Below are 26,091 nucleotides of genomic sequence, written 5' to 3' on the forward strand. Positions count from 1 at the left end.
AAAGACCGAGTTAGCACCTTGGATACTTTAAAATTAGCCGGAGTCAGGATAAGCAAAAGTCTCTCTGTCTCTCATATGCTCCACTGGGCTTGTCTGGTCAGCCCCTCTCTCCTGTTCTGGCTGACCTCCTATGGAAAGAGCTATGGCTGCAGTCAGGATTCAAATCCTACCCTTGATACTGTATTTTTTTGGGTGAGGCTCCCTGGGCTAAAAACCAAGGGGTCGACTAGATTCTGAGGTTTTTGCTTCTCCAGTCTAGGATTTACCAATAAGTGTGTGAGGGGACCTGGGGATGTCCCTTCCATTGGCTCCAATGGAAACCTCACTTTTCTTCATCACAGGACACCCCCATCTTGTCGGCCCTCTCTGGCTTAAGCTAGGAGAGAAAGAGACAGTATTGACAACAATCAGAGATCACGCCAGAGAAAATAGAGCCTTGGTATGAGAAAACAGCAAAACTCATGGAAATGGAGCAATGGGGGAGTTGAAATTTCCTTATCATGGATCCCAACTTAGATATAAACCAACATCCCTTACCCAGTTTTACAGATGAGGAAACTGAGGTCCAGAGTGATTGTGTCGAGATCATCACCCAAGCGATGACTAGAAGAGTCAGGATTTAAATTCAGGTCCTGGGGCCCCAAGTCAAGCACTCCATCAGGATGCACGTGTGGTCCTTAGGACGTAGCAGGGCATTGCACAGTGTAGCCGTGCGGCTTTTCAAAGCAGAAAGGGACAACCCATAGCAAGGAAGTGATGAGTGAGACAGAAAATAGAGGTGAAATACTAACAGATTGGTGAAGAGGGAGGTTTCAAAGCTGGCATCGAATCAGGGAGTCTGTGCCATACACTGATCAAAGGCTGGTTCACAAAGAGCAGGGCCATTTCACCTCACAGGCCGATTTATTCTGTGACTCACAAAGGAAAATACTTTCTGGTCTGCTAGCCTGACCTGGGAGACAGACGGTGTCAAACAAGTCCCTCCTTTGGAGACCCCATTCAATCCAGTACCCTGGACCTCCTCCACACACACACTCACACAGACAGAGAGACAGAGACAGAGACAGAGATAAAGACAGAGAAACAGAGATGAGCTCCAAAATTTGTAAAAGGAATTCCCAGAGGTCAATGATTCTCACTAATGATAGTGAATGACACCCTTCCAAGCCTAAAAGGATTCATTACCTGTCTCTTTCTTTTTTCTTTCTTTGCTTCCTTCCTTCCTTCTTTCCTTCCTTTCTTCTTTTCTTTCTTTCTTGGATTCATTACCCGTCTCTCCCCTCCTTCCTCTCTTCCTCCCTTCCTTCCTTCCTCCCTTCCTCCCTTTTTTCCTTCCTTCCTTCCTTCCTTCCTTCCTTCCTTCCTTCCTTCCTTCCTTCCTTCCTTCTTTCTTTTCTTTCTTTCTTTCTTTCTTTCTTTCTTTCTTTCTTTCTTTCTTTCTTTCTTTCTTTCTTTCTTTCTTTCTTCTTCCTTCCTTCCTTCCTTCCTTCCTTCCTTCCTTCCTTCCTTCCTTCCTTCCTTCCTTCCTTTCTTTTTGCCTGAGGCAATTGGGGTTAAGTAACTTGCTAGGAAGTATTAAATATTTGAGGCCAGAGTTGAACTCAGGTCCTCCTGACTTCAGGGCTGGTGCTCTATCCACTGTACCACCTAGTGCCCCCTGTACCACCTAGTGCCCCCTGTATCTGTTTCTTGAGCCATAATCTGCCATCATCCCACTTTCTCCAGAATTCAGAGGGCCAGGAAATGGTCACTAGCATCAAGTCTGGTCTTGTCATCATTCAGTTATTTCCAACTCTTCATGAGACCACAGACCATGGGTTTTCTTGGCAAAGACACTTCAGTTGTTTGTTATTTTCTTTACCAGAAAACAAAGGCAAAAAGAAGTTACATTATTTTTCTAGGGTCACGTGACTAACACTTGTCAGAGGATGGATTTGGAACAACTTTTTTTTTAACCTTCCTGATTTCAGGTGCTGTGCACTAATCACTGAGCTAAGGAGTCAGCTCCTCCTTTACCTTTGCTTAAAATAGCCTTGCACCATTCCAATAGACTTGTGATGGAAGGAACCAATCACATCTGGAGAGAATTATGGAGACTGAATGTGGATCAAGAAGAGTTCACTTTGTGTTGTTTGTTTGTTTCTCATTTTTCCCCCTTTTGATATGATCTTTCTTGTGCAGCATGATAAATATGGAAATGTGCTTAGAAGTGCACATGTTCAACCTATATTAGGTTACTTGTTGTCTAGGGGAGGGGAGAAACGAGGAGGGAGGAAGAATATGGAACAAAGTTTTGAAAGGGTGAATGTTGAAAACTATCTTTGCCTGTATTTTGAAAAATAAAAAGCTTTTTTAAAGGAACAAAATTTAAGTAGCCTTGCTCAAAAATGGAGCTCTAAAGAAACTCGGGCTCCACAGATTCAGAGCCATCTTACCTCTAAATGGTCCAAGTAGTCACATGGACTATTTAAGCCCAACTGTGGCTGAACCTCCCAATCGCTATTGGTCTGATTGGCCAAAGTCAGACACACTTGGTGTCGACCCCCAAAGTGATGTCAACGTTGTCCTTTTGGAGAAGGAAGGATAGCAACTGACCAACCAAGTATCTATGCAATCTGGGACAGACTGGCTGGACGTAGACTCCCGTGGTAGGCTAAGGATGTGGATTTATCCTCAAAGCCTGAGGGTTCCTTGAAGCCTCCAGAACAGGGGAGGGACACAGTCAGACACCCTGTATTTGAGCGTTCACATTCAAATATTTCTTTTAAAAATGCTTTTATTAAAAAATTAAGCCCTTGTAAGGATGCCTTGTCTGTTGTTTATGTGAAGACCAGGCAAGAAAACATGACAGCCTTGGTAAGCAAGCTAGGAAGGCCCAAGCAAGCATGGCTACTGCAAAGTGTCATCATTATATTTTTCCCTTTTAAATTTCACTTGAATTAACCAACCCAAACCAATCCCAATTGTGCAAAGAAACTATAATGCCTGAATATAATTCAATTCAGTAAACAGTTAAGGGCCTACTATCCTCCAGGAAGTGCTCAAGTTTCACTACTTTCTTCTGAGGGAGCGGTTCCCATTGTTATTGAGTTTCAGAAATCTCCTCTGTCGGTTTATGAGAATATAAAACATAAGCAAACCAGTGTTCCCTCGCGATAGCGATCTTTCCAAGTAATTTAAAAAAAGCAGCCGGAATGTTGGACACACCTAGATTTGTCTAGGTTTCTACAACTTCAGGCAAATTAAACGGGGCTGAAAAATGTGGTCGGGCCAGTTCCCCCTCAGTAGGTAGACGGCTCTGTAATGGCTGCCCATTTCCCTACCACTGGGGAGCAGGGAGTAGATCCTGGGTATTCTGAGTTGTCCGTGTGTAATTATGGGGCCCATGGTTGTTGATGGAAAATCTCCCGGCACGTTTTAGAATGATTTCTTTCTGTTTCCTAGATGGCAGAAGTACTCAGGCTTGAGTGATTCTTTGTGCAATGTTCTCTCCCAATCATCTTTCAAAGGGATGTGGCTGAGTTGGGAGTCAGAGCTTGGGCTCTTTGAATCCCAGCTCTTGCCACATAACTACCTGCATGATGCTGGACCAGTCAATTCAGTCTTCCAGGTCTTACTCTCCCTGATGGTAGCATTAGGGGATGGGACAAGATGGTCTCTGAAGGCATCTCCACCTCCCCAAGGGTCACCCTGGGACTTCTCTGGCTTGGAACATTCTCACCCAGCTCAGATGGCCAGCTCCCCTTCCACAGTGTTCTTGCCTTGCTATGATACACATAGTAAAGAATAGAAAAAAAAACAAAAACATTTCTTTCAACTCAGGCTCTTTCAACTCACTCTGCAGAACTTGGGAGAGCATCAGACTGTACAACTTACTGGTACCCACCAGTTCCCAGTGGTTAAAAAGGATAAGGAACTTTGGGTGCTCCTTAAATAGCAAGTAAAGTCCTTGAAGACTGAGCGTAGCTTATTGATCTATTTCCCTCAGGGTCTGCCGTGATGCATTGGAAGGAGGTAACTTTAGATAGGGATGAAAGTACTGGAAAAAGAGGCAGGGATACCTTCTTTCAGACCCCCCACGCCAATCCCCCAACCACATACTGCTAAGTGTAAAATGAGCTTATCATCACCTGTGGTCCCATCACATGGCTAATATAAAGGAAGGTTTAGCATAATTGGTAATTTAAAAGAAATAATATTCTCTGCAATTTTGTCTGCCTGCCCTCAAAGAACTCCAGAGCCCAAGGGCCCTTGCTCTAAGTCTGCAATCATATGCATTTGGAAGCCAGGAGGCCTAGGAGGCTGGACCTGAACTCAGAGCCTTTGGATCCCATTGTCATTCACTCATTCTCCTGTTGTGTTCAGCTCTTTATGACCCTCTTTGAGGTTTTTTCAACAGAGGTACTGGATTGGTTGGCCATTTCCTTCTCCAGCTCATTTTAGAGATGAGGAGACTGGCGTTAATAGGGTGAAGGGACTAACAAATGTCTGCGACCATATTTGAACTCAGGTCTTCTCGACTTTAGAACTGGTGCTTTATCCATTGCACCACCTGGATGCCCATCTATCTCTGGACTGTGCCAATGGTATATACCTTTGTCAGCCGAGCTGAAAAATAAGTCAGACACCCCCAACAACAGGAACGATAGAAGCTAAGTGAGATAGTGGGGAACGGATAAAAAAAATCTTTGCTCAGAATTTATATTGATGTGCAGAAACAAACATGTAAGCATTTCTTGCTTGGTATATAAATGAAACAAGAAAAGGCAAACATGAATTCTTAAAGAACATTAAAAAATTTAAAGAACTTTAAAACACATCATGCTGGGTTATTTCTACCTTCTGAATCCAATTCTCCCTGTGCAACAAGAGAACTGTTCAGTTCTGCACACAGATATTGTATCTAGGATATACTGTAACCTATTTAACATGCATAGGACTGCTTGCCATCTAGAGGAGGGGGTTGAGGGAGAGAGGGGAAAAATCGGAACATAAGTGAGTGCAAGGGATAATGTTGTAAAAAATTACCCTGGCATAGGTTCTGTCAATAAAAAGTGATTATAATAAAATTTTTTTTAAAAAAAAGAATAAATAAATAAATAAATAAAATAAAAACACATCATGTAAATATATATATTTTTTATAATTCCCATCACAGCCAGTACTCAAAATATATAGTATTTCAAGTTGCAAGTCTTAGCAGATAACCTACTGAAAATTAACTTCTTGTGAGATACAACCATTTTTTCCACCAGAATTATTATTTTATATTTTCTAATTTTGAAATGAAATATGGCTTATTGGAGAACTAGGAAAATGTAGTTAAAATACTGTGAAAATAGATTGCATTTTTGTGTAACATATTTCAGCTTTTTAACTTTTCATGAAGAATTAGATTTCTTAAACATATATATATATTTTATTATGACATGATTGTACTTAAAATTCCCAAACTACAGTTTATTCCTTAAAAAATACATTAAAAGACTATTCCAGAAAGTTGTAACTACATATTATAAAATGAGACCGTATTGTCATACTGTCAATGGGTAGGGGCAAACGTTCACACAAAGTAAGAAACATTCCCTAATGTGAGATTACAGAATATATTTGCAAGCCATTGTCAAATATGCGCACGTTTTGTTGAGTCACATTAAAGTTTAATTATATTCTGATCTCAGTATGTAATTAGTAGTTCTTTGCTTGATTAGAGTTTATATTGGCTAACTGACAAAATTATGTATACTAGTATTATTCTCATTGAAATTCATCGATTTTTACAATGGTTATCGATAAAAACAGACCGATAAGGAGACTCCCAAGAAGAGAGGCACTTGGAATATAGTCAGGTCCAGGATCTCCTTCTGGACTATTGAGCCCCTCTTTCCTCCCCCTCCAATCTCCCTTCCATCACTTACATACACACATACCCCATACTGTTCAGAGATCATGGAGAGTACTGCAAGGCTTGCTTTAGAGCCAGCCCTTGAATCCAGATCTTCCTAACTCTGATGAATATCAACTGTAGAAAAGACATTGAGAGCTCTATCCAGAAAAGCTACAATTGAAAAGTTAAAACTTTAAATAACAAATAAATTGCTGATGTATACTGGGAGAGGGGTTAGCCAGATTAGGAATTCTTTTGCCAAGGAAAATATAGATCAAGATGAGAGGGTCAAAGATGAAATATAAGCAGACTGGAGAAGTGGGATTGAGCTAGGTTATAAGGGACTTTGAATGTCAAATGAAGCATTTTATAATTTGCTCTTTTGGAAATTGGGAGCCACAAGAGTTTATTGAGTGAGAGGGTGATGTGATCTGACTTGTATTTTAGTAAAATCCTTTTGGTGGCTGAGTGGAGGATGCACGAGGTAAGGAGAGACTTGAAGCAGGCTGACTCCCTATCAGCTATTGCAATAATCCAGGAATTAAGTAGTGAGAAGCTGTACCAGTGCAGAAGTGTCAGAAGAAAGGAGAGGGCAAAATCGACAGATCTTGCCACCATATTGAATTTGGAAGATGGGAGAGAACATGCAGTCCAGGATGACTTTCAGATCACGAGTCCAAGGAAGTGAAAGGAAAGGGTTGCCCTCTACATTAATAGGGAAGGTAGGAGATGTGGGGGAAAAGTTCAGCTTTGAGTTCCCTTTACATGTTCATCATTCCCCCCTTCCCCTTGATTAAAGACTCTATCCTTTCTTTAAAAAATGCAGAGAGATCGTTTTTGACACTCTTTCTTGTTATGCTCAATTTTGTTCTGTTTTGAAACACCAATCATGATTGGCAGGAGGTATCACTGAGATGTGGAGAGATTTCAGGAGATCCATCAGTTTCCCAGCAGCAAGCAAATGTCATTTCTAGGGCAGGATGAGGGAGAAAGTCTATATCCCTTGCTACCCATTTATCCCTCTCCATCTGGATCCCTCTATTCTCCCAGGTTAATTCCTCATTTCAGGTGTGGAAGGGGAAAATAATCTCCAAACTGTTAGAAAAAAACCCCCAAAATTCTAGAGCAATAAACTGGGACTGACCCAACTACTGGGTCCTACTTTCTAGGAATTTACAATACTTAAACCCTAAATTGTACAGCTAGGACTTTCTGGTTTTTAAGACTTTAGTGGCCATTTTAATCACTTTTCTAATTATTTCAAATCTTTTCTTTCCCTATTCTACATCTGTCTAGTTCACAGATACACTGGTATTCACAACCTACAAAGTGCTTTGCAAGTTTTAATGCTTCAGATAAATAGTAGTTCTTATTATCTTAATGCTTTAATATTAAGCCGACATTATAGTTTCTCTCCAAAGCCTTTGTTATAGTTACACCAAGAACTAGATTCTCCATAATCCCATTTTTTTGAAACAAAGATAGAAGGAATGAGAGGGAAGAAAGGAAGGATTACACAGGTATTTGTATCCATTTGCGCACATATGTATATTTTTATACATATATGGATATAGAGGTATGTACAGGCATATATATATATACACTTATATGTATCTGTGGATACATGTATATGAGAGGTTATATGGCCAGATTTAAAACTGAAGAAAATTTCTTTCCATGACTATGGAGGGGGGACTACAGAACCCGAGGCAAGACCAATTGGGAGGTTGTTACAGCCCTCAAGGAAATTGGGACTAAGGTCCTCAGCTTGGGCTGTGGGTATAGATATAGAGAGGAGCTTTTGTGGCGACGGACACTATGACATCTGGTTATGAGGGGTGAGAGTAGTGAGTCCAGGACATCAAGCCTGTTATCAGACAGGGTGACTGGGAGGGGACGCCTTTTAAGAAATAAGGGAGTTTGAGGGGAAGGCTGAGAGTAGGATGAGTTTTGTTTGGGATGTGTTGAGTTTAATACATTCATATTATTGTTGCTGTTTGTCCTTCAAGGACATGACATCACAGAGGAGATGTCATGACCTGCAAGTGAATTGGATTTGAGAGGGAGGCTGGGCAAGGTCCTGCTCCACTTTCTTCTCCAGAGCCATCTGGGAGCAGTGGAAAGCTACAGATGAAGATGACTGTAGATGGCCCTGGATGCAATGGGAGACTTGGTCCTTTTTAAGCTATAGTCTTCAACAAGTCTCAGTTTGACTGAGGTCGTACCCATTCAGTGATGAAGGCTGGGTAGCAATTGAGGGAAAGAATCTCCTCTTTCACCTACATTCATACAGAAATGCACAGTAGGACGTATTGATGAACAATGGAAGGTCTTGAGTGGGCCCTGGTTCTACAAAATTTTAAGGAAATGGAATTATTCTCTCAATGAACCCAAGTGTTCTTCTGGTGATGTTATATGTCATGATAGTCTACTATTTCAGAAAACTGTGAACTCTGTATGTGGATGGACAAGAGTGTATAATGGTGGCCAAAAAGTCTTTATTTTCATTCTGAGAGACAGAGAGAAATATAGAGAGAGACAGAGACAGAGAAATAAAGAGACAGAGAAATGATCTCTTTGAAGAATACTACAAGTCAAGATTAGATTAAGAAATGAAAGGTGATATTAGCTTCTAGAATGTTTTTTTCCCCTTCAAATTGATGGTTTGATTCTTCTGTGAAGATTTATCTGAAGAATAATAAGGAGGAAAATGGTAGGTACTCACACAGATTAAACTACCCTTTAAATTCAGAGCAGGTGGATGGAATTATAGTTCCCATGTAAAGGGAATCGATGAGGCTTTGGCCCACCATCAAAAGTCTGGGGAAAACTTGCTGCTGATAAATCTAGATGCTTGGAGAACAGCTAGCCAAGTATTGATTGCCTTAAGCTGAAAACAAAATTACTTTTTCTCCACATACAGCTATTTATAAATCTTTCCACTTAGCAAATAAGATGTATTTTAATGCCCTCGAATGCTTTCGTAACGGCAGGATTTCAGGGCAAACGCCACGTTTGTGTTGACAGAGAACTGGAGCCAACTCAAACTACAAGATGAAAGGATTGAATCTTTCCAGTGGGGACTTAGGTCAGAGCTGACCTCTTGTTTCCGAGACCAGTGCGGGGCAAGGTCTACCTGCAACTGAATGATGGGTTGTCCTATTCATTAACTGACTTTTGTTTAGGTTTTAAACAAGATGAATTCATTTTCTAGTTCTCTTTGATTATGAGGTTTTTGTGGCCATTGAACAAAGCAAACTGTTTGACTTTCTACATAGTTTATATTTAAATCCAGGATGGAACCAGGCTCTGTGTGGAGAGTATGAATACACACATATATGTACATACACATTCACTTGTTTGTAGAATGTGCATATATTCAATGTGGACATCCCCAAAGGAGGGGAAATTGTGGATTTAAATGCCACCTTTAAGTGACTTTGATACACAATTTCACACAAACACACATATACTTCTTTGTAAATTTTATACATGTACATGTATTTTAGGTTCTTAATAAATGCTTGCTGAATAAATATCTTCCAGACTGAATTTGTGTGAAGGAGATAGGGATTCAGTCTGTGATTTTATTCTTGCTGGGAAGTCACAGCTGAGAAAACTCCTTCTACCAGGGCTGGTTAGCCCCTTTTTCAGTTTAATTTCAGAGAGATGCCTTGAGCATGGAGAGGCTACGTGCCTTGTACAGGAGGCCTGAAGGAGCTGGATGGTGCAGTCGTAGAGCTTATGACTTGGAAGCAGGACGACTGGAATTCAAGCCTCTCATAGTTGCTATATGGATGACTCTGGGCAGTCACTTAATCTCTATACTCTATACTACACTTTCCTCCATCTGCATTTTAAAAATTCATCTAACATTTATTCCCTGCTTTACTCTTGTTTTATTTTCTTTTAAATTAGCTTTTAATCAGTAAAAGTCTACTTTCTCTCCTTCCTACCTCTGACACAATTGAACAAGAAAGAAAAACAAATCTTTTGCAAACATGGATATCTAAGCAAAATAAGTTTCCACATTGGCCATGCTGTATGGAGAGAGATATCTTTCTTTCTGTATAGACACACACACACACACATACATGCCATATATACATTTCTATACATATGATTATAAATTAAATATATATATATATATATATATATATATATATATATATATATATATACACACACACACATAAATATGTGTGTGTGTAAATGGAGCTAACACTAATTCCTCTCTCCCAGGATTATTATCACAAATGAGATATTTTACTTTGAGGACCTTAAGATGCTATTATAATCATTACAATTCTTTTAATTGTCATCTGACCGCTTTACTTCTCACTTTCCTCCCCACTGGGAAAATGGATCAGGGGAAGGAGATTCAGCTTTTACCCCTAATTCAGGCAAGGGACCTACCAGAAGTAGTCTGAACCACTCAAAGCTTCTTTGCATTTCTCTGCTTTTGGAAATGTCCATTTTTAGGCTTCTCCACATCCTCCTCCTCAAAAGAGACAGTGTCTGTAAAGCTCTGCAAACTCATGTGCTTTATAAATGCTACTTATTATTTTCATTTTAATCCAAACTAATGAAATATAGTCGAGGATTAAGAGGAGAGGAAGGCGCCCATTCCTGTTGTTTTCTGAATTGGCTGGGTGACCCTGGATGAGTTAGTTAATTCAGTTTCACATCTGTATTCATAAAGTGAGTTTCTATGCTAATGAAATCATGTATCCAGACTTTCAAAGAAAAATAATAGCAATAACAATAATAATGACAATCATCACGACCACCATCAAAGGGATAGGACCTAATTATCAGCCTTCTCCCATGAGGCTCAGTGGGTATTTTTCTTATGTTGCTCTTTATTTATAGTTCCAAACTTAGCAACTCGTAACAGAAACACACATTTGAAAGCACAAACAAAATGAAAAACTGATGTGTAAAACTGTCAATGCTACTATTTGCCAACTGTTAAAAAACAATATATGTGCTTTGGACTTTAAGGAAAAAAATTTTAAATTCATTCATTTCAAATTTGGGATCTTCTATTTCTGTGTTTTCTCCCCCTTTCTCTCCCCCTTTTTTTCTGTTGTACTTTTTTATTTTTGTATTGTAAAAGACACTATTTCTAGAATAGGTCTGGTTCTGGGTTTGTTTTTTTTTTTTAACTCTGCCACATTTCTTCTTTTCATATCATTCCTCTCCTAAGTAAGACAGCAACCCCAAAAAGAATATGTCCACTGTAGACACCTTATTTCTGGGGGTGTGGGAGGGATCATTGTGTTAAACCCTAGGGGAGCTGTTTTTTTTTTTTTTTTTTTTTTAACAAAAGTTAGCACAATTTCCCCAGAAAACTAATGACTTAAATCACTCAAGGAAGGGGAATGTTAAGAGAAATATTTATGAGTCTCAAGGTCTGGAGGCAAAACTCATTTTTTCTGGATGAAAAAACAGATAGCACTCTCTGTCTCTCTCCCTTCCTTCTTCCCTAATTCCCTCCTCTTCCTTCTTCTTTTTTCTTCTTCTTCCTTTTTCTTCTTTTTCCTCCTTCTTCTTCTTCCTCTTTCCTTCTTCTTCTTCTTTCTTCTTTCTTTTTCTTCTTCTTCTTCTTCTTCTTCTTCTTCTTCTTCTTCTTCTTCTTCTTCTTCTTCTTCTTCTTCTTCTTCTTCTTCTTCCCTTCTTCTTCTTCTTTCTTCTTCTCTCTCTGAATTTAGTTTCCACAAGGAGGAATAAGGAACCTGACCTTATGGATCTGGGACTCAGAATTTATCACTGTTTCAAAATGAGTTTTCCTCCTTGCTGACTTCATTGTGATTTCTACTTACAGGAAGAGAAGTCAAGAACTATGAAAATAGGACAAAAGGTTCAAGTCTTCTTTGTTGCTTTGGGGAAAGAGAGGAACTGAAAGAAGCTGATTCCTGGAGAAGAAATGCAAAACTCAAGATAACTATGTTTTTCCAATATGAAAAGTAAGTGAATTAAGAATGGATTTGGATCTGCTAAACTAGTTCAAGAGCAAATAGCATAACTGCTATCACTGCAGAGGTCACAGGGTTCCCATTTGACAGTAGGCAAAGGGTGTAAACAAGCAGTTATTTGAAGAAAAATTATAAATGACCTGTTGGGAATACCCTGGTGAAACATGTCAATTTTTGGTAGATTTGGGATGTCATTTTAAAAAAAAAATCAGAAGTATTTATAACAAAAAGATTTGTCCATTTGCTAGTTTATCTTTCATTCTACATTTCCTTTTGTATTCATCGCCTGCCTTTGTCTCTATAACTTCTATTTGCTCATCTTTATTTTACTATTTTTGGAGCAGATTTCTTCACTGTAGGCATCTTCTGGTGGGGAATCACCACTAACGCTGGATGGCTTCTACTTTTCACTGTTTTTAGTGTCTTAGAGAGTTGTCGGTAGTACCTAGAGGTGAAAAGACTTGCCCAAGGTCCCACAGCCATTATTCATCAGAATCTGACTTGAACTCAGCTCCTCTGGACTCTGAAGGTCATTTTCCATTACCACTCTATGAAATCTCTCATATTGTGCTAAAGCCCCAAAATGAGAAGAAATGGCATGTGGTAGGCTACTGTTTTTATGACAATTGCATTCGTCCTATTGGGGAAAAAAGGGGAGGATGCTTCTTGGAATACACAGCCAGATGGATACTCTAACTAGAGCTGTGAGCCTCTTGGTAATCCCAGGATACACATTGAATTCAGCCTTGAGTCTGTATAAGAAAAGTAGTCACTGGGGTCCAAATATAGAAACAGCAGAATTTTATATGTATAGTACAGGGGATGAGGGAACAGGAAGATTTGGCTTCCAACCATGTCTCAGACATTTATCGGCTCGATCTCCACTGGTAAGTCACTTCCCCATTCCTCAGTTTCTGCAGCTGTAGAAAGAGCAGTTTGGACTCAATCATGTCCAAGGTTCTAGCCAGTTCTGAATCTATGGTCCAAAGGCTACAGAGAGTGACTGTTCAGTAGAATCTCACAATTTCTTATTTATAAAAGGAATTGAAAGGTTTTTTTTCCCCCTTTTTTCCTTTTTCTGAGGTTGTTTTCCAAAATGATTTGAAGATTGCAATATCCCCATGTTGTACAGCAAGTGATCCTGGTCATCCCCCATTTGAAAGAACTGAAAACTGAGACTTAGAGAAATGGCTCGATGTGTCCAAGGCCACATGGATAGAAAGAACTCTGAGCCCAGTTCTTCCTACTTCTTGCCGTTCTCCTTAGCCAGTGGAACTTATAAGAGCTTCTGATTCAAACTCTTCACTCCTAAGATGAGTTGAGTTTTCAGCAGGCGACTCTCTAGAGTGCCCTCTTGGGATTCCAGGGATACCGCTGAAGGGTTGAGGGAAGCGCGCCCCAATCCAAGTTTTGCTTCAATCACTGCCTAGTTAAGATTTTTCATTACCTCAACTGACCTGTTCACTCAGATGCCAATGATATTTGACCCATTCATAACAATTAGCTCTTATTAAAGAATATTTTCTGAGAAGCTAGAGAGAGAAAGGAAGTAGGACCACAGCCTCCTGAACTGGCGTTACACATTTCTCTCTGACACCTTACTCCCTGGGGCCACTTGGGTAAGGGTAGCCACCATGATTGGTTGTGGGGGTGGCTTTAAAATGGTGAGGAGGGTCACTGCAGTTTTTCACTGTGCTTTTTTGGGGGGACTACTATTAGTTGTGCATCGTATGAATGCCATGGACTGAAGCAGTGAGAAGGGAAGGAGTCTTCCCTACTCTCTCTATCTTTTATTTCATCTTCATTCAATGGATCTGGGGGGAGGCTGGGAGAACGGTGGGGTGTTTCTGTTCTGTGTTATTTGTCCTCCTCAGTTACAGGGGCTGAATCTGGGAGTTTGAATCACAACGACCTTGAGGGTACGATTGCAGGCTACATGGAAGCCCAGGTTAAGGAAACAGGTTAAACAGAAGCTTTTACAAAGGGAATATTTAATTACAAATATAGCACTCCCCCATACATACACATGGGAGACACAATTCCCCTCCCCTTTGTATCACCTCAGTCTCTGGAGAGGGGAAGGGGATTAGGTTTGTAACTTCCCCTAGAACAGAATCCCAGTTCCAAGGTCAACTCCACTTCAGGCTCAAGTCTTGTCTGCCTGGCTATACCCCCCCACCTGTAACCTATCTCTGAGGTCACCATGGCTTGAACTCCCAGATAATAGGGATCATTTCTAGACTCTGAAACTGAGAAAACCAACACAAAACAGAAAGAAAGCATTCTCCAGCCTCATTTCTCAGAGCTGAAAGAAGAGTCTGTTTAGAATCACCAAAAAGAATACGAAAATAAAGGGAGGAAACAGGAACTTTGCAGAAAAAGAAAAAAAGACTTTCTCTATGTGCATAAGAGTTATAGCGGGCTCCATGTCAGCCAAACAGACATGGTCAAAAGGCTAGTTCAGGTTGACACTAGTGTCAGTGCTAATACAGCTTGCAGGTCTCAGGGATTTGAACTCAGGTTTTTCTAAGACATGAAGTTCCCTCTTATGTTGGAGATAATGTGACCCTAAGCCAGTCCTGTTCTTCATAGCCTTGTATGTAACTGAGCATGTTGCTCAGTCCTATTGATGATAGAACATGCAGTATCATGGGTTTCTAGGTACAGACCGTGTAATACATCACAGCTTCTCCTGTTGTTGGAGACATCATTAGGATCGAGGGCCCTTCGAAATCTGAAGACATGCCCTGAAAGATTCAGGATGGATTCTTGGGGAGAGTCTTTCTCAGACAGCTTGTGAGGAAAAAAAAACCTGTAATTCAGTCCAGCACATACTGAGCTTGGGGTTTCTATTTATTCAGGAGTTTCAATTCTCAGTGGAAGTGTGTTTATTCCATTCAGAGGGTTGGTTTCCATGACAATGGCATACTCAACAAAACATTCAAGGAAAACATCTGTCTGAATCCTTATTCCCCTAAACCATTCACATTCTTAGGAACCTCTAAGAATCCTCCAACAGAGACTGGCCTGGATCAGAAGCATCTGGGGGTTTCCTGAAATGAGACCAAAATCAAATTATGAAGAACACAGTGCTAGGGAATGGAATTCCTTTTTTAATTCTTTTTAAAATTTTATTAAATTTATTTAACATTTCATTTTCCCCAGTTGCATGTAAGAACAACTTTAATCTACATTTTTAACAATTTCATTTCCAAATTCATTCCCTTCTTCTTCCCCCACCCCCTCTTGCTGAGAAGGAAAGCAATTCAATATAAGTTATACATGTGTGATTATGCAAGACATTTCATAATCATATTGTGAGAGAAAACATCGACAAAAAACCTCAAGAAAAATAAAAAAATAGGCTTCAATCTATATTCAGAAACCATCATTTTTTCTCTGGGGATGGATAGCATTTTTCATCATAAATCCTTCAGAGTTATCTTGGATCATTGGACTGCTGAGAATAGCTAAGTCATTCACAGCTGCTCATCCTAGAATATTGTTACTTTATACATAGTACATTTCACTTTGCATTTTTTCCAGTTTTTTTCCAGGTTTTTCTGAGAGCATCCTGCTTATCATTTTTGATAGAACAATAGTATTCCATCGTAATCACATGCCACAATTTCAAGAAATGTAATTCTTTAAACAAGGGCTTTGAAAATGGAATAAGAAAGTCAACTGTGCAGCACTCCCAGAATCCTCTGGATGAAGGTAGATTTTCTTTCCTTTGGAAGCAAAGATATTGAACTCAGCCAGTTCTACCTATTCATCTTTTTTTTGTGAGTAAATTAGACCAGAGAAATCAACTGGCTTCTCCAAAATTACATAATCGATTATCCTCCATTTATTACTATGTTCCAGGCACCGGGGACATAAATTCTTCCTCCCAAGAAGCCATCATTCTCCTAAAGAAGACAAAAATAAATATATTAAAATTAATATGAATAAATATAAAGTAGCTTAATTGGGAAGGGCACTTGGGGCACTCAGCTAAGGCTTCCTGGATGATGTGGTACTGTTCCAGCTGTGTTTTGAGGGAAATGACAGATTTTGTGATCCAGAGGTGATGAGGGAGTGAAATCTAGGCATGGGAAATGGGACACCTTTTAGATAGAGATCAGAGCTCACTCTACTAGACCAATGGATGTGAGGAATAATATCCAAGGTGGCTACAAAAATACTTTGTAAACCAGACTGGATAACCTACTGGATACAGGCAACACACACTTAAAAGTCTGAATAATAATCAAAATTCACAGTCTACTTCTATTTTTATGAGAGTTGGTTTTCTTGAAGCTGAACCACCCATGAGATAATATAGAATGATGGGCACAACAGTGGCTTTCTACCACTTACTACCAGGATGATCTGCCTCAGATCATTTCTCCCTGAGCCTCAATTTCTTCATCTGTAAAATGCTGGTTGGTTAGATGTAAGTCCTATAAGATCCCTTTCCACGTGATAACTCTGGTCCCGTGATTTAATGGAATAGGGCTAAGTCCTTACCACCCTTGACTTTGCTTGGATCATCTTCAATAACTTTACATTAATGATGTCTTTATTGTGTACATCCTTGAATACGAATGTTGGGTCTCAGAACGAATGCAAGATTTTCAAGAGTAAAGGTTGGTTGTATGTGTCTCCTCCGTGCCTGACACAACAAATGCAGGAAAAGGTGTTTGTGGTGTGTCCCCAGCTCTGGCACACAGCAGGTACAGAGCAAACTGGGCACCAAAGGACCAGAATTCAGCCCCTGGCTTTCCCCCTTTTCCCTCTTTCTGTATTTGGTCACCTTGGCATTCTCTCTGGGTCTCGTTTTCCCCCCTTTGAAGACAGGAGGGTCTCTCAATCCCTTTGCAGCTCCATGTTTTTACTTTTAGTCAAATCCCTGCAGTTTCTGGGTGAATGCTTCCATTATCAGAGGCAGGAGAATGCAAATCAGTGGTCCTGGGGTCTTCCCTCACAAAAGCCTTCGGATTGAAAGAGGATGCTTTCATGTGCTCATACACAAAACAAGCTCACTTTATAAGGATAATGGTTTTAAATCCTTTCGGTGCTAAGGAAAGCCAGCCCTCTCTGTCTGGTGAGGTCCAGCATCCAGCTCTTTGTTATCAGGTGCTGGGGAGGAAGCAGTGGGTTTGGAGTGAACAGCTCTCCTTCTGGGGATGCAGCAGGAGGGGCGGGGGAGGTTGTGTAATTGGCTTTCAAGGGACTCTGGATCCTGTTAGTCAGTTCTGTGGTTAATCTTATCATCCCTAAGTTAGCTAGGAGGAAATGCAAGATGAAAGGAGCTACATCTGGCTGCATTCCTAGACTCTCCCTGTTCCAGAACTTAGCTGTAAAGAGCGGTAAATGACTGTCTCAGGGCAAAAAGTCATCTGCCTTCTCTTCCAGCAACCGCCCATTGACCCACAGGACCCATCCAATGATTTAATATTCAGTTATTCATTTTAAAAAGGATTTTTTTCTGAGTTAAATGAAGGGAAAATCCCAATACAACCTTTCTTTACGCATGACTTTATACATGGACAGAAGCCCACATTCTCTCATTTATAACTTTTTTAAAAAGCTTTTTATTTTCAAAACCCATGCACAGATAATTTGACAATATTGACCCTTGTATAGTCTTGTGTTTCAGATTTTCTCCTCCTCCCCCCTTCCCCTTGATGGCAAGCAATCCAATATATGTTATACATGTTAAAATATATGTTAAATCCAATATGTGTAAACATATATACAATTTTCTTGCTGCACAAGAAAAATCAGATTTAAAAAAGAAAGTAAATGAGTAAGAAAACAAAATGCAAGCGAACAACAACAGAAAGAGTGAGGATGCTATGTCGTGATCCACACTCAGTTCCCACAGTCTCTCTCTTGGTGTGGATGGTTCTCTTCATCGCAAGATCATTGGAACTGGTCTGAATCATCAATTTGTTGAAGAGAATCACATCCATCAGAATTGATCATCATATAGTTTTGTTGTTGCCGTGTACAATGATCTCCTGATCCTGCTCACTTCACTCAGCAACAGTTCCTGTCAGTCTCTCCAGGCCTCTCTGAAATCCTCCTGCTGGTCACTTCTTACAGAACAATAATATTCCATAACATTCATAGACCACAATTTATTTAGCCATTCCCCAACTGCTGGTCATCCACTCAGTTTCCAGTTTCTAGCCACTACAAAAAGGGCTGCCGTAAATACCTTTACACATGTGGGTCCCTTTCCCTCCTTTGGGATATAAGCCCAGTAGTAACACTGCTGGGTCAAAGGGTATGGACAGTTTGAGCATAGTTCCAAATTACTCTCCAGAACGGCTGGATCTGTTCACAGTTTCTACCTCTCTCATTTATAACAAACCAGATTGTGTGAAACAAATGCTGGCAGTGCCCAGCACATAGGAAGCACTCAACAAATGCTGCAAGTGCCCAACCCATAGTAGGCGCTCAACAAATGCTGGCAGTGCCCAACACATAGTAGGCACTCAGTGCCCAATACATAGTAGGCACTCAACAAATATTAGCAGTATCCAACACATAGTAGGCACTCAACAAATGCTGGCAGTGCCCAACACATAATAGGTGTTTAACCAATACTTAAACCTATGCTTTCCCTCCCTCCAAGGATTTGGTTCATAAGCCATTCATGACTCACTGGGTGAGACTTGTTCAGGCTTTCCCATGGCCTTCACAGGACAATCTTCCTGTCTTACACCTGGCATTGAAGGAAGCCAGAGAATGAGGAATGTCTCTCACCCCTTGTTGTAACATAGGATACAGAGCTGTGACAGATAATTATCCAGGTACTGCCATGTTCTGTGACCTCCTGCCATAGCCTAAGTTCAAGTCTATAAATAAGAGTCTGGGGATTTGAGTCCAGCTTGTGGAGTCCATGTTTAACGGTCATTCCACCATATTCTGTCCCTTCTATGACGAGGGAGGGGTAAAGTAAGCTGCTTCAGTCACAAATGAGTGACAAAGAATGGACCCAAATACAGCTTTCTTTCCATTCTCCAAAATGCACCTGAGGCATCACTATTCTTAGATATCGTTAGATTGGCGTCTTTTTAATTCCATAGAGTATTATCTTCAGAGAGAAGGAGAATGATCTCCATGGAAACTGAAACCAATAAAGGGAAGAATGTTAGAAGGAGAAAGACTAGCTGCTTTTTTGGGTAAGGTGACTTTTTTGATGTTGGGACTCCAAATTCTCAGGATCTACAAACAGAAAAGTTAAGTCTAGACCACACTTCAGATCCTAGAAAACTAAAAGAAAGAAGGGAGACTCCCATGATTCAATAGAACAAGCCTGGGATGGAGAAGCATGAGATTCTGGTGGTATTGTTGCTGCTTTAACTTCATGCTTCTTCTAGATGTGTGATGGGATCTAGATCAGAAGCTGGAAGGGGTCTCAGGGGATATGGAGCCCAATCTGCTTATATTTCAGAAGAGGAAACTTAGGCCCAGAGATAATTTGCTTTTGGTAACACAGACTATAGATACCAGAGGCAGAATTCAAACCCAAAGTCTCAGACTGAAAACTCAATCTGGCTCTCATTGTGCCACCTCTCTGGGCTGAGTTTTCCTATTCTGGAAAATTGGGAGGTAGAGAGACTTGTCTCTCAGGTTCCTTATGTGTTGAAAGGTTGATGAAGCGAGGTTCTCATTATCATCCATAAGAAATCCCATAAAGATGTCACATCATTTGAATTTGTGTTACATATTTCCATTGGGCTGGAACAAATGATCATAGTTTACATAATTATAACTTTGATTAGTGTGAATTTGAATAAGTATATTCTTCCTGGGATTTATCTGCACTAATCAGGACCCTGTTTTATTTTGGCATATTTAAAAACCTATAAATTTGCTCTAAATCTTATAATCTAAGTTATGTCCCATTCTGCTTAAATTATTAGCAATGGATCTATGATCTTTGTTATTGTTACTTTGCAATATGTATTTTTTAATTTTATTTTTTTAAATTCTGAATTTAAGAAATAAAACAAGCATTTCCATAATGGAACAGGGGGAAAAAGGCTGATTTTATATGAAATTGCAAATCAATCAAATTTCCTACAATTTGTTATTCCTTTTATAACACTTTTTAATTTTTTATACACACATTCATTTTACATATTTCCATATGAGTCATATTGGAAGAGAAAAATCAGAGCAAAAGGGGAAAAATATGGGGGAAAAAAACAGAAGAAAGATAAAAAGGGAAAGTGTTATGCATTGATCCATATTCAGTCTCCATCGTTCTCTTTGGATATGGATGGAGTTTTTCATCTGAAGTTTATTGGGATTGTCTTGGATCAGTGAACTCCTAAGAAGAATCAAATCTATCCTAATTGATCCTCACACAATCTTTTTGTTGTTGTGTGCAATGTTTTCCTGGTTCTACTTGCTTCACTCAGCATCAGTTCATGTAAATCTTTCCAGGCTTTTCTAAAATCATCCTGATCTATAGAACAATAATATTCCATTACTTTCATAGACTATAACTTACTCAGTCATTCCCCAATTGATGGGCTTCTATTCATTTTCCAATTATTTGTCACCACATAAAGAGCTGCTACAAATATTTTGCACATTTTCCCTTTTTTAGGATTTCTTGAGATGCAGACCCAGTAGTGACACTGCTAGGTTAAAAAGCATATGCCCAGTTTTATAGCCCTTTGGGGCATTGTTCCAAATTATTTCCAAGTGGTTAGATCAGTTTACAACTTCACCAACAATGTTTTAGTGTCCCAGTTTTCCCATTCCCCTACGACATTCATCATTATATTTTTCCTGTCATCTTAGCCAATCGTATAGGTGTGGGATGGCCCCCTCAGAGTTATTTTAATGTATATTTCTCTAATCAATAGTAATTTAGAGCATTTTTATGTGATCTCCAAATATGGTTGTGTCAGTTCCCAATTTAACTAACAATGATTCAGTGTATCAATTTTTCCACATCTCTTCCAACATTTTTTGCTTCCTCCTTCAGTCATGATAGCCTATCTGAGAGGTGTAAAATGTTATTTCAAGGTTCTTTTAACTTCCATTTCTCTAATCAGTAATGATTTAGGGATTTTTTTTTCACATTCCTGTAAATTGTTTGGATTTCTTTGTTGGGAAACTGTTCAATGGGGAATGACACATAATCTTATAGATTTGACAAAGTATGTATTTTAAACATGACACCTTTGTCTGAGAATCCAAATTCCGCTCCCCTTTCTGCTTTCTTCTGATCCTGGCTACATTTGTTTCACTTGTATAAAACCCTTTAAATTTAATATAATTAAAATTATCCATTCTGTACTTCACTCTGCTCTTTCTCTTATTATTCATAAATTATTTGTCTAGCCATAAGTCTGATCAGCAATATATTCAGTATTTTCCAAATTTTCTTGTAATATCTCTCCTTATATCTAGGTCATGTATCCATTTTGATCTAAAATGGAGTAAGATATTAGTTTATGCTCAATTTCTGCCAGATTGTCTTCCAGTTTTCCCAACAATTTTTTTCTTTTATCAAACAATTAATTTTATCACAAAACTTAAATTTTTATACTTGTCAAATATAAGGTTATTATATTTCTTTATTACTATATATTGTATGTCTGCTCTTTTTTACTGATGTACTTTTTCTGTTTCTTAGCCAGTACCAGATAGTTTTGACAATTACAGCTTTATAATATAGCTTAAGATTTGTTATTGCAAACCTCCTTTCTTTATATTTTTCATTAGTTCCTTTGATCTTCTTGATTTTTAGTTCTTGCAAATATATTTAATTATTATTTATTTTTATAGTTTAGAAAAATGTTTTTTGGTAATTTGATTTGGATGGCATTGAATATATAATTCTATTTAGGTAAAATTGTCATTTTTATTATATTAGTCCTGCCTAGCCATGGACAATTAATATTTCTCCAAATATTTAAATCTGATTTTATGTTTATAAAAAGATGTTATTTTCTAACATGTTACTCATATAGTTCTTGGACTTATTTTGGTAAAGAATAGAACTGAAAAGTGTAAGTATGTATAGAATATTTTTACATATATATGTATATATATATATATAAACATACACACACACACATATATGTGTACAGACATGTACAGATGTATCTATTTGTGTCTAATGGTAGCCATCTTTACTTACTCATTATCTCTTCTTGCAGGGTTTAATGTGATATATAGAAATGCTGATGATGTATATGGATTTACTTTGTAATCTGTGCCTTTGTTAAATTATTGTTTTAATTGATTTTTTAACTGAATCTTTGGAATTTTCCAAGTTGTTCTATCCTATTATGTGCAAAAAGAGATTATCTCATTACCTCATTACCTATTCTGATGCCATTTGTTTGCCCTTCTCATTGCTATTGCTAGGATTTCCAGTACAACACTGAATAATATTGGTGACAGAATGCATCCTCTTTTCACACCTGATCTTGCTGAAAAAGTCTTTTAGCTTATCTCCTCTATAAATAATGATTGCTAATACTTTTAGCTAAATACTTTTTTTTTTAAACAATTTAAGGAAAAATCCATTTATACATATACTTTCAAGGGTTATGACTTAAAAAAAAAACAAAAAAACCAGAAACCAGCACTGTACTTTACCAAAAGCTTTTCCTATATGTTGATATATGTATATATTACTTTTATTATTTATCTAATCAATTTTGCTAATAACATTATTTATGTTTAATCATCCCTGCATTACTGTTATAAATTCTGCTTGGTTGTGATATTTAATCTTTGTAATATATTGTTGTAATCTTTTATCAAGTATTTTATTTAAGATTTTGTAACCATATTCATGAAAGAAATGTGTCTATAATTTTATTGTTTGGCCCTTCCTAGTATAGGTGTAAGCATGATATTTGTTTCATAAAAGGTGATTGGTAGGATCTTTGTGTATCATTCTAAATAATTTATTTGTTATTGGAATCAGTTAATTTTTAAATGTCTGATAAGATCCACTTTTAAATCCATCTGGTACTGGCACTTTTATTTTAAAAGAATTCTATATATGTCTTATTAAACTTCTTTTTTCTAAAATAGTTAAATTTAGATATTTTATTCCCTCTTCTGTTAATCTAGATGATATCAATTTTTGTAAAAATTCTTCCATTTCATTTAAATTGTTAAATTTAGTGACATATAATTAAGCAAAATATCTCCTTATAATTGCTTTCATGTTATCCTCACTAGTAGTATGTTAACCTTTTTTCTTTTTATGCTAGTAATTTATTTTTGGTACTCTTTATGAAATCAAATTTTAAAATGATTTATCTATTTTCATTTGTTTTCATAAAACCAACTCTTACTCTTCTTTTTTCAATGATTTTTACATGCAATTTTATTAACCTCACCATTAATTTTAAGAATTTAAAATGTAGGATATAATTGGGGAGGTTATTTTGTTCTTTTTCTAATTTTTAAAAAAAATTGCACAACATATTCATTGGCCTGCTCTTTCACTACTTTATTGATGTAGTCATTTCTTAAAAACAATTTGTTTTAAATATAGAGTAGTTTTATCTCCAAATAGTTTTTAATCTATGTTTCCATAGTCCCTTATTAAATATAATTTTTGTTAAATTATGATATGAAAAGACACTTTTTATATTGCTACTTTTAACTATCTATATCTACCTGTCTGTTTGTCTGTCTATCTAATTTGCCAAGCTTTGTGAAAGTACTATGAGCAACCTAGAAAAACGTGCATTACTTTCTATTTCCATTTTTTCTAAATATATATATTTATATATAATACATATATATTATAATAAATAACATACATTTTAATGTATATATAATTATATATACATTATATATATAAATAAACATAATATTTTCATATAATAATAATGCATAATAAAACATAACATTTTCATAACAATTTAAAAAATAATTACACATGGAACTAGAAATCTATTTTCATATTTTCCATTTCTTTTAAAAATATAATAAAGTCATGTACATTTCTTTCCCTCCCTTCTTTTTTTTTCCCTTTTCTCTGCCTTGCTATCATCAGACACAAATAGGCACATATATGTAAAATTATTCCATACATATTTATATTTATCAGGAATATTCTTTCCATTCAATTCTTTTCAGATAGCCATTATACGTAGCTTATCTAAAATTTCATTCACTTCCTTGACTTCTTTGTTTCTTTCTTTTGATTAGATTTATGTAGTTCTGAGAGGGGGCAATTAAAGTCCCCCAGTACTGTAGTACAAAATCTCTCTGAATATAATTCATTTAATTTTTCTCTTAAAAAGTTAGATGTTATTGTATTTGGTTAACATAAGTTTGCTTCAATATCTATGGTACGTTTTATCAAAATGTGCACTACTCTATTTATCTCTTTTAATTAAATCTAGTTTAGCCTTAACTTTGTCTGACATTATGATTTCTACCCCTATCTTTTTTTCTCGGCATCAGCTAAAGCATAATAAATTCTACTCCATTTTAACTCTGTATAGCTCTCTCATCATTACATGTATTTCTTGTGAGCAATATATTGGATTCTCATTGTAATCCATTTAGGGTTAGGGTTATGATCCATTCTGGTATGCATTTCCATTTTATGGGTGAGTTCACACCATTCACATTCCAAGTTATAATAACAATTTGTGAATTTCCCTCTATTTTATTTTTATTTGCTAATTTTCTTCTCAGTCTCTCTTATTACCCTTTCCTTATTACCTCATCCTCTCCCTTTACCCTCCTATTCCTTACTCTACCCCACAAGAATCTTTCCCTTATCCTCTCCCCCACTCTTCTAAATCTTAATCAACACCTCTTCTAAAAGTCTTTCCATTACATTCTTTGCCACCCTCCTAAATATTTATCTACACAACTACTAAATTTGCCTTCTTTGTATTGTCCCCTACTCTTTATAAGTTTAGAAGACCTTTATATCCTTTTAGATGTACATGTTATTTCCTCTGACCCAAATCTGGTGTAATTAAGATACTACCAGCTCTCCATCCCCACCTATTTCTTCTGTATCAGTTCTTCCTTTCATGCCCCATTTTATGAGATAATTATTCCCTTTTATCATTTCCTGCCTGATTTAGATTTTTAGAATTATCTTATCATGTACAACTAACCCCCAACTTTTTCTTCACACTATGCTAATAATCTTGACAGTCTCAAGAATACTGACAATATTTTCTTATATAAGAAGTAAACCATTTAACCTTAATGAGTCCCTTATAATTGTTTTAGTGTTTTCCTTATAAATTTTCTGCATTTTTTTATGTTGAATTTTCCATCGAGCTCTGGTCTTTTTGTTACAAATACCTGAATATCTTCTAGTTTGTAGATATTGTTTTTTCCACCCACTTTGATGGGTAAGTTATTGGTCCTTTGATCTTACTGGACTAGAGAACTCTCATATGAAGGAACTTTCTTCACCATTCCAGGTCAATACCTTCTCTGCAATTCTTTTCTAAAAGTGAAGTTTTAGAGAATTGTCTAGGGCACTAAGAAGCTAAGAGACCTGGTCAGAGTCACTTGATCAATATATGTTAGGGGTTTTCTAGATAAGAAGCTAACTTTTATCTATTATTCCATATTGCTTCTCCACATTCTGGTGACATATTTTATAGTTTCTAGTTTTTGCTTTTGTTAGAGAACATCTAAGTGTTTTCAAGGAAAAATTAAAAGAAACTATGAGCTGATTAGAGATTTCTGAATCCAAAGTTATTTAGTCCTTTGTTCTCAAAGAAGTGACATCTGGAATGTGATTCCATGACTTGCAAATGAATTGGATTTAAGTGAGGGAGCCCTGGGCAAAGTCACCAGTCTCATTCTCTCCTCTGAAGTCATCTGGATCCAGTGGCCATATAGATTTGGAGGGGAAAAAAAAGTATCCTGGTTATACTTCCTCCTCTCATTTCACATTTTCCTCTCAAGTTAACACTTAATTACAAAGGAAAGGAAATGACATTTTTCCTGTAGCCACTAAAGGAATGCTGTTATTGTTGTTATTAGTGTTAGATTTGCCTCTCCTTTATTGTATATCTATTCTCTTTATGTATTAAGAATCTTCTTGATAGACATTTGATTCCTCTGAAATACTACATTGTATGTTTTTAAAATGAACTATGAGATCTTAATTTACTACTTTCTATTTATCACAATATAGCAAAAAGATCACATAGATATGGTTTTTCTCTCAGATGGATTCTCCACTAAATGGTGAAC

Source organism: Sarcophilus harrisii, chromosome 4, assembly GCF_902635505.1.
Source record: "Sarcophilus harrisii chromosome 4, mSarHar1.11, whole genome shotgun sequence".
NCBI lineage: Eukaryota > Metazoa > Chordata > Mammalia > Dasyuromorphia > Dasyuridae > Sarcophilus > Sarcophilus harrisii.